A 10,157-nucleotide genomic window follows, 5' to 3' on the forward strand; every position below is an offset into this window, starting at 1 on the left:
ATTGTCTGATTCTAGAACTGCAATAGGCCGGGCGTGGTGGCTCATGCCTGTAATCCCAGCACTTTGGGAGGCCGAGGCAGGTGGATCACCTGAGATCAGGAGTTCGAGACCAGCCTGACCAATATGGAGAAACCCTGTCTCTACTAAAAATATAAAATTAGCCTGGCGTGGTGGCACATGCCTGTAATCCCAGCTACTAGGGAGGCTGAGGCAGGAGAATCACTTGAACCTGGGAGGTGGAGGTTGCGGTGAGCTGAGATCATGCCATTGCACTCCAGCCTGGGCAACAAGAGCGAAACTCTGTCTCTCAAAAAACGAACAAACAAACAGACAAACACTGCAATAAAGCCAACTGAATTCTTTAAAAAAATATATTGGCCAAGACTATACTTTCAAGAATCATTTCTATAGTTTGTTACTAGAGAAGTTTCTCTGAATTCGTAGAGCAAAATATATAATAAGAGAAAAAGGGGGCCGGGCGCGGTGACTCATGCCCGTAATCTCAGAACTTTGGGAGGCCGAGGCAGGTGGATCATCAGGTCAGGAGATCGAAACCATCCTGGCTAACATGGTAAAACCCTGTCTCTACTAAAAATACAAAAAATTAGCCAGGTGTGGTGGCACGTGCCTGTAGTCCCAGCTACTTGGGAGGCTGAGGCAGGAGTATCTCTTGAACCCAGGAGGTGGAGGTTGCAGTGAGCTTAGATCGCACCACTGCACTCCAGCATGGGTGACAGAGCGAGACTCCATCTGAAAAAAAAAAAAAAAGAAAAAGAAAAAGAAAAAAAGGCCTGTAGGCTGGGTGTGGTGGCTCATGCCTGTAATCCCAGAACTTTGGGAGGCAGAGGCAGGTGGATCACCCTGAAGGCAGGAGTTTGAGACCAGCCTGACCAACGAGGTGAAACCCTCGTCTCTACTAAAAATACAAAAATTAGCTGGGCGTGGTAGCAGGAGCCTGTAATCACAGCTACTCGGGAGGCTGAGGCAGGAGAACCTCTTGAATCTGGGAAGCAGAGGTTGCAGTAAGCCGAGATTGCGCCACTGCACTCCAGCCTGGGTGACAGAGCAAGAATCTGTCTGAAAAAAAGAAAAAAAAAATGAGAAAAATATATTGGCCAGCCTGGGCAACATGGCCAAACCCCAACTCTACAAAAAATACAAAAAATTAGCCAGGGGTGGTGCTGCATGCCTGTAGTCCCACTTACTAGGGAGTAAGTGGGAGGCTGAGCTGGGAGGATTACTTGAGCCCAGGAGGTTGAGGCTGCAGTGAGCTAAGGAGCTGTGATCTTGCAACTGCCCTCCAGCCTGGGTGACACAGTGAGACCCTGTCTCCAAAAAAAAAAAAAAAAAAAAATTGGATTTCTGTTTTATTATTACAGGGTTTTTTGTTTGTTTTTTGTTTTTTTTTGAGACAGAGTCTCACTGTCGCCCAGGCTGGAGTGCAGTGGCACGATCTCAGATCATTGCAACCTCTGCCTCCCGGGTTTGAGTGATTTTCCTGCTCAGCCTCCGTTGTAACTGGGATTACAGGCTCCTGCCACCACGCCCGGCTAGTTTTTTCTTGTTTTTTTTTTTTTTTTTTTTTTTTTTTTTTTTTTGAGAGGAAGCCTCACTCTTGTCCCCCAGGCTGGAGTGCAATGGCGCGATCTTGGCTCACTGCAACCTCTGCCTCCCGGGTTCAAGCGATTCTCCTGCCTCAGCCTCCAGAGTAGCTGGGATTACAGGTGACTGCCACCACGCCCGGTTAATTTTTCTTTTTTTTTTTTGAGACGGAGTCTCGCTCTGTCGCCCAGGCTGGAGTGCAGTGGCTCAATCTCGGCTCACTGCAAGCTTCGCCTCCCGGGTTCACGCCATTCTCCTGCCTCAGCCTCTCCGAGTAGCTGGGACTACAGGCGCCCGCCACCACGCCCGGCTAATTTTTTGTATTTTTTAGTAGAGATGGGGTTTCAGTGTGGTCTCGATCTCCTGACCTCGTGATCCGCCTGCCTCGGCCTCCCAAAGTGCTGGGATTACAAGCGTGAGCCACCGCACCCGGCCTACCCGGTTAATTTTTGTATTTTTAGTAAAGACCGGGTTTCACCAGGTTGGCCAGACTGGTCTTGAACTCCTGACCTCAGGGGATCCACCTGCCTCGGCCTCCCAAAGTGCTGGGATTATAGGCGTGAGCCACTGCGCCCGGCCATTTTCCTGTATTTTTAGTAGAGACAGGATTTTGCCATGTTGGCCAGGCTGGTCTCGAACTCCTGACCTCAAGTGTCCACCCGCCTCGGCCTCTCAAATTGCTGGGATTACAGGTGTGAGCAACCGCACCCGGCCTATTACAGGGTTCTTAATATATTGTGGATTTTTGTCCTTTGTTAGATGTATGTATTGTGACTACATGTTAATGAATCAGAAGTCTCAATATTAAAATATTAATTATTCATGAATTGATCTATAGATCCAATGCCATTCCACTAAAAATCCTAGCAGGATTTTCATAGAAGTTGATGAGCCAATTCTAAAATTTATATGAAAATGCAAGGGCCAGGTGCAGTGTCTCATGCCTGTAATCTCAGCAATTTAGGAGGTCAAGGCAGGAGGATTGTTTGAGCCTAGGAGTTTGAGACTAGCCTGGGCAACATGGTGAGACTCCTGTCTCTATAAAAAAACTTTAAAAATTAGCCAGGTGTGGTGGTGCATAACCCTAGCTACTTGGGAGGCTGAGGTGGAAGGATTGCTTCAGGCTGCAAGTGAGCCATGGCTCACTTCCAGGCTGCAGTGAGCCATGTTCATGCCACTGCATTGCAGCCTGGAATAGCCAAAAGAGTTTTGAAAAAGATAAGTTGAAGGACCTATACTACTGACCTCAAGACATATTATAGTTACAGAAATCAAGGCAGCATAGCAGTAGTAAATGGACAAATAATTAGGTCAGTTGAACAGAATACAACCTAGAAACAGACCCAAACATATATAGACAATTGATTTTTGACAAAGGTGTTATGTTATGATGGACCAGGCTTTAATGATGGACCCTAATCTATCAGGTCACACTCAATAGAGATTACATGTCATTGAATATCATGATTCCTACCTCCAGGTATTCACACCCATATGTAATCTCTCGAGTGTGGGCTGATACGTGTCAGAGGATGTCACTACTAGAGTTAGGTTTAAATGAGACTATGGCTTACATTTTGGGGTAACTGTTTCTCTCTTGGATTATTTACTATCAGTAAAGCTAGCTACCATGTTGTGAGGTAGGCCTGTGGAGAGGCCTATGGGGCAGGGGACCAAGGCCTGCCAAGAAGCACAAAGGAGCTTGGAAGCAGACTCCCCTCACATTGAGTCAAGTCTTCAGTTGACACTACAACCCTGGCCAACAGCTTGACTGGAACCTCATGAGACACTGTAAGCCACTGGCACCCAGGTATGCTGTGCCCAGATTCCTTAACCACAAAAACAATGAGGTAATAAGTATTTGTTGTTTTAAGCTGCTAAATTTTAGAGGTAATTTGTTATACAGTAACAGACAACTAATACAGATGTTGAGGTACTTCAAAGAGGGAAAATAATGTTCAACAAATAGTGTTGGATCAACTTGACATCCTTATGAAATAAATGAATCTCAACCCCTACCTCACACCATATACAGATTTTTTTATTTTTTTGAGATGGAGTCTCACTCCATCGCCCAGGCTGGAGTGCAGTGGCGCCATCTCGGCTCACTGCAGGTCCCCCTCCCAGGTTCATGCCATTCTCCTGCCTCAGCCTCCCGAGTAGCTGGGACTACAGGCGCCTGCCACAATGCCTGGCTAATTTTTTGTATTGTTAGTAGAGACGGGGTTTCACCATGTTAGCCAATATGGTCTTGATCTCCTGACCTTGTGATCTGCCTGCCTTGGCCTCCCAAAGTGCTGGGATTACAGGTGTCAGCCACTGTGCCCAGCCTTTACAGATATTAATTTGAGGTGGATAGTAGACCTAAATGCAAAACGGAAAACAATAAAAATTATGCAAAAAACATAGAAGAAAATTTGTACAACTTTGGAATGGGCAAAGCTTTATTAGGTAAGGGACAATAAGTACTTACCATAAAATAAAAAGTTGATACATTGGAAATTATCAGTGTTTTATAAAGTTTATTTTTATTTTTAAAAGTAACAATTATTTTTATTGTTTTTTTTTTTTTTTTTTTTTTTGAGACGGAGTCTCGCTCTTTCACCCAGGCTGGAGTGCAGTGGCGCGATCTCGGCTCACTGCAGGCTCCGCCCCCCGGGGTTCACGCCATTCTCCTGCCTCAGCCTCCTGCGTAGCTGGGACTACAGGCGCCTGCCACCTCGCCCGGCTAATTTTTTGTATTTTTAGTAGAGACGGGGTTTCACCGTGTTAGCCAGGATGGTCTCGATCTCCTGACCTCGTGATCCGCCCGCCTCAGCCTCCCAAAGTGCTGGGATTACAGGCGTGAGCCACCGCGCCCGGCCATTTTTATTGTTTTTTTGAGACAGGGTCTCACTCTGTCACCCATGTTGGAGTGCAGTGGTGCACTGATAGCTAACTGCAGCTTCAACTTCCTGGGCTCAAGTGATCCTCCCGCCTCAGCCTGCCAAGTAGCTCGGACTACAGGCATGCACCACCACACCTGGCTAATTTTTTTATTCGTTTCTTTTTTCAGAGATGAGATCTTGACATTTTGCCCAGGTTGGGCTTGACCTCCTGACCTCAAACCATCCACCCACCTTGGCCTCCTAAAGTGCTGGGATTACAGGTATGAGCCACCATACCCAGCTGATTATGAATAAAGCTTTTATAAACATTTGTGTGTAGGTTTTTGTGCAGACATGTTTTCAGCTCATTTGGGTAAATACCTAGGAATGTTTTTGTTTTTGTGTGTTTTTTCTTTGTTTTTAGAGACAGAGTCTCTCTTTGTTGCCTAAGTGGGAGTACAGTGTTGCCATCATAGCTCACTGTTAACCTCCATCACGTGGGCTCCTGTCTTGGCCTTCCAAAGCATTGGGCTTACAGGCATGAGCTACTACATCTGGCCTAATACCTAGGAATGTTATTGCTGGGTAGTATAGTAGGACTATACTTCATTTAGCTTTATAAGAAACTACCAAACTGTCTTCCATAGTGGCTGTATGATTTTGTACTAGTAATGACTGAGTGTTCCTGTTCCTCTACATCCTCATCAGCATTTGGTGTTGGCAGTGTTTTGGATTTTAGTCATTCTAATAGGAGTGCAGTGGTATCTCATTGATTATTTTCTAATTTGAAAACTGTGGTAAAATACACATTCATAAAACTTATTATTTTTTTTTTTTTGAGACGGAGTCTTGCTCTGTCGCCCAGGCTGGAGTGCAGTGGCTCGGTCTCGGCTCACTGCAAGCTCCGCCTCCCGGGTTCACGCCATTCTCCTGCCTCAGCCTCCTGCGTAGCTGGGACTACAGGCGCCCGCCACCACGCCCAGCCAATTTTTTTGTGTTTTTAGTAGAGACAGGGTTTCACCGTGTTAGCCAGGATGGTCTCGATCTCCTGACCTCATGATTCGCCCGCCTCAGCCTCCCAAAGTGCTGGGATTACAGGCGTGAGCCACCGCACCCGGCTGTTTTTTTTTTTTTTTGAGACGGAGTTTCACTCTCTTGCCCAGGCTGGAGTGCAATGGCATGATCTTGGCTCACTGAAACCTCTGCCTCCCGGGTTCAAGCAATTCTCCTGCCTCAGCCTCCCGAGTAGCTGGGATTGAAGAACCACCATGTCTGGCTAATTTTGTATTTTTAGTAGAGATGGGGTTTTTCCATATTGGTCAGGACTGGTCTCCAACTCCCGACCTCAGGTGATCAGTCTGCCTCAGCCTCCCAAAGTGCTGGGATTACAGGCGTGGGCCACCATGCCTGGCTTTTTTTTTTTTTTTTTTTTTAAGACAGAGCCTCACTCTGTCGCCCAGGTGGCTGGAGTGCAGTGGCTTGATCCTAGTTCACTTCAACCTCCGCCTCCCAGGTTCAAGTGATTCTCATGCCTCAGTCTCCTGAGTAGCTGGGATTACAAGCCACCATGCCTGGCTAATTTTTGTATTTTTAGTAGAGACAGGGTTTCGCCACATTGGCCAGGCTGGTCTCGAACTCCTGACCTAAGGTGATCCACCTGCCTTGGCCTCCCAAAGTGCAGGGATTACAGGTGTGAGCCACCGCACCCGGCCTAATGGTGTTTGACTTATTTCACATAGCTTAATGTCTCCCAGGTTTATCTATATTGTCGCAAATGGCAGTGGTTTCTTTTTTATGGCTGAATAATATCTCATTGCATATACAATTTGGTATTCTGAAATAAACTTTAACATGCTATTGTCATTATAGTGGAATACTTCTATATTTGTAGGGTCTCACAGAGATAAACGTTTAATTAATGTAATGGTGGAGGAAATGGAAAGTGGGTATTAAATTTACAAGACATTTAGGCTGCCGGGCGCGGTGGCTCGCGCCTGTAATCCCAGCACTTTGGGAGGCCAAGGCGGGTGGATCACGAGGTCAGGAGTTCAATACCAACCTGGCCACGATGGTGACACCCGGTCTCTACTAAAAATACAAAAAAATTAGCCAGGCGTGGTAGTGGGCACCTGCAATCCCAGCTGTTCAGGAGGCTGAGGCAGAGAACCGCTTGAACGCATGAGGCGGAGGTTGCAGTGAGCTGAGATCATGCCACTGCACTCCAGCCTGGGTGAAAGAGTGAGACTCCACCTCAAAAAAAAAAAAAAAAAAAAGACATTTGGGCTGGGTGTGGTGGCTCATGCCTGTAATCCCAGCACTTTGGGAGGCTGAGGCGGGTGGATTACTTGAGGTCAGGAGTTTGAGACCAGACTGGCCAACATGGTGAAACCCCATCTCTACCAAAAATATAAAAAAAATTAGCCCAGTGTGGTGGGGCGTGCCTGTAATCCCAGCTACTTGGGAGGCTGAGGCAGGAGAATCACTTGAACCTGGGAGGCAGAGATTGCAGTTGCAGTGAGCTGAGATTGTGCCACTGCACTCCAGCCTGGACAACAGGGTGAGACTCCATCTCAAAAAAAAAACAAAAAACAAAAAACAAAGACATTCAAATGTTGGAAGCAATAGAACTCTGGGATCAAGTGAATGTGGAAAATAGATGAAAAGGGTCAGCTGAGGGTAAGACAGGTTTCGTAGCCTGGCAAACTTACTGGAATGATGGTGATATTGCCCATGTAGAGGAATGCTGTAGTACTTGTGTGTGGTGGTGAAGGGATGGATAATTAGCTTGGCTTTGGAAATGCTGAGTTTCAGATGTTTAGGGGAAGTTCTGCCTAAGCGAATCCCTCCTTTTTTTAAGGGCAAATGATGAAGCTAGTAGAGGTTCTATGGAACCACTGGAAGGAGGCCAGGAAGAGAGCATCTGAAATATTGTTATATAAGTGGAGAGTGAGTTTTGAGGTGTCTTTACTTTGAGATATTTATATAAAAATTTTTAGTCTCCTTGAAGTTCAGGCACAGGTGCCCTCTCTAATCGTCTATCAGCATTATTTTACTGCAATAATGTCTACAGCTCAGCATTTTAACATGTTAAGAAAAAAAACTGAAATGAAGGTGGGAAACAATGTAAATATATATACCAACAGATGGGCAGTAGTCACCAAGGATTCCAAAAAAGATCCGTGGTACACGAATCTGTTAGTGTTCCTCTAGCACTGTCTAGGGGAGAAACAGAATAGCAGAGAAAAAAAGATTCAACAATGTGCTGTATTGCACAGAGTACAGGGTGCTAGTTTGAATGCAACCTTACCACTAACTAGCACTCACATTCAGAGTTCATCCTATTTATCAGGGATTATGACAGGTGTTCTAAATATTTTGATCTGAGAATCATTATGACAATCCAAAGACAATCCAGGCCGGGCGTGGTGGCTCACGCCTGTAATCTCAACTACTTGGGAAGCTGACAAAAGAGAATCCCTTGAACCCGGGATTCGGAGGTTGCAGAGAGCCGTGACTGCACCATTGCACTCCAGCCTGGGCAACCAGAGTGAAACTCCATCTCAAAACACACACACACACACACACACACACACACACACACACACACGCCAGGCACAGTGGCTCACCCTTGTAATCCCAGCACTTTGGGAGGCCGAGGCGGGTGGATCACGAGGTCAAGAGTTTGCGACCAGCCTGGCCAACATGGTGAAACCCTGTCTCTACTAAAAATACAAAAATTAGCCAGGCGACGTGGTGTGCGCCTGTAGTCCCAGCTACTCAGGAGGCTGAGACAGAAGAATTGTTTGAACCCGGGAGGCGGAGGTTGCAGTGAGACGATACCGCACCATTGCACTGCAGCCTGGGCAAGAGAGTGAGACTCTGTCTAAAAAACAAACAAACAAAAAAAACAAAGACAATCCAAACTGGCCTCAATTTGCAGTTAAAGGAACTGAAAATCAAAAAGTTCAAAAACCAGCGGGCGTGGTGGCTCACGCCAGCAATCCCAGCATTTTGGAAAGCCTAGGCAGGCAGATCACCTGAGGTCGGGAGTTCGAGACCATCCTGGCCAATATGGTGAAACCCCATCTCTACTAAAAATACAGGCCGGGCGCGGTGGCTCACGCTTGTAATCCCAGCACTTTGGGAGGCCGAGGCAGGCGGATCACGAGGTCAGGAGATCGAGACCACGGTGAAACCCCGTCTCTACTAAAAATACAAACAAAACAAAACAAAACAAAAAACAAAAAAACAAAAATTGCCAGGCATGGTAGCAGGCGCCTATAATCCCAGCTACTCAGGAGGCTGAGACACCAGAATCGCTTGAACCTGGGAGATGGAGGTTGCAGTGAGCTGAGATCACGCCTTTGTAATCTAGCCTGGGCAACAGAGTGAGACTCGGTCTCAGGAAAAAAAAAAAAAGTTCAAAAACCTGTTCACCACAATCAGAGTGCAGGAAGTAAAAGAGCTGCAAGTTGACATGGATCTGTCTGACTTCAAACCTTGGGTTCTTTCCACTATAGCCAATAGGTCCCAAACCCAGTTGTGCATAACAATTGCCTGGAGAACGTGTTAAGATACATTTTTCCAGATTCCCACTCAAGACTGACTCAGAAAATGATAATACTAGTATAGCACTTTTCTCTGAGTTGTTATAAGGATTATATATAATGAAGAATATTGGAATGTTTTATAAACTTCAAGTGTAACATCATATGCCTACAATTTAATGCTTTTTATTACGTATGATCATCTAATACCCTTTCTTTTGATTTTCTAGTCAGGGAATAATTTTCTGATAATTAGGCTTATGAAGTACTTTGAAATTAGAAAAGGGTGCCCCAAACTATATTTTGGCTTGATAACCACATTATAAATGAATACATTTAATTTTTAATCTATAAATAGGAGCTTTTGAGCTTGACCATCGCTAGTCAGATTTTTCAAGCTTAATCATCTCTTGAGAATTGATGAAATCGTTCTAAAATCCGGCAAAGCTGAAGAATGGAGTTCAAAGCAGAAAAGGTGCGAATTGTTTTAAGTGGGGATTTCATGGGAGTAAAACATTAGGTTTTGGCCTGAAGGGCAGTTTGTGAATATGTTACAAAGTTAATTGGTTCAGATGCATGACCACTTTTTCTGAGTTAGGAGACGGTGTTTTTTTTTTTCTCGTTTCCAATATACCATATTTTGTACGAGGTGGAACCAGTAACTGTGATACAGACACGTCCCTGCCTCCTTTAAAACGCCTCGTGCTCTTACCACCCCTACTTTCCCCAACAGTAGCAATAAGTTTAGCAAGAAAGGTCTCATCTTCTATCCCAAGGGAAATTCTAAGTGCCATTTCCATTCTCAAGTGGGGCTCCTGGTAAGTTGCATTTAAATTAGCATTCTTTTTCACTGGCCAGGAAAGGCTGGCAGTTCCTTTGTAGGCAAATACCCTTGCTGGTGTTTTTTTTTTTTTTTTTTTTTTTTTTTCTGAATCTTTACAAAGTCACTCAGCAGGCACACACTAAACGCTTGCTCCGTGGAGAAAAGTTAAACGGTTTCCCCAAGACCACACAGATCAAACAAGTGGGAGAGGAGGGGCTGAAAGTGCCTGGTATACCTTGCCACACTCCCATAATTACCCAAACCGTCTCATTCCAAGCCCAAGGACCGGGCTCTCAAGGGGACACGAAAGGAACGCCC

The 10,157-nt window shown here is 45.5% G+C and overlaps 1 pseudogene; it reads left to right on the forward strand.

Annotated features, from left to right (window-relative positions):
* Positions 1-380: 380 nt before the first annotated feature.
* LOC129483844 (uncharacterized) lies at positions 381-457 on the forward strand (annotated as a pseudogene).
* The last annotated feature ends 9,700 nt before the right edge of the window (positions 458-10,157 follow it).

The sequence above is a fragment of the Symphalangus syndactylus genome, chromosome 5, assembly GCF_028878055.3.
Source record: "Symphalangus syndactylus isolate Jambi chromosome 5, NHGRI_mSymSyn1-v2.1_pri, whole genome shotgun sequence".
NCBI lineage: Eukaryota > Metazoa > Chordata > Mammalia > Primates > Hylobatidae > Symphalangus > Symphalangus syndactylus.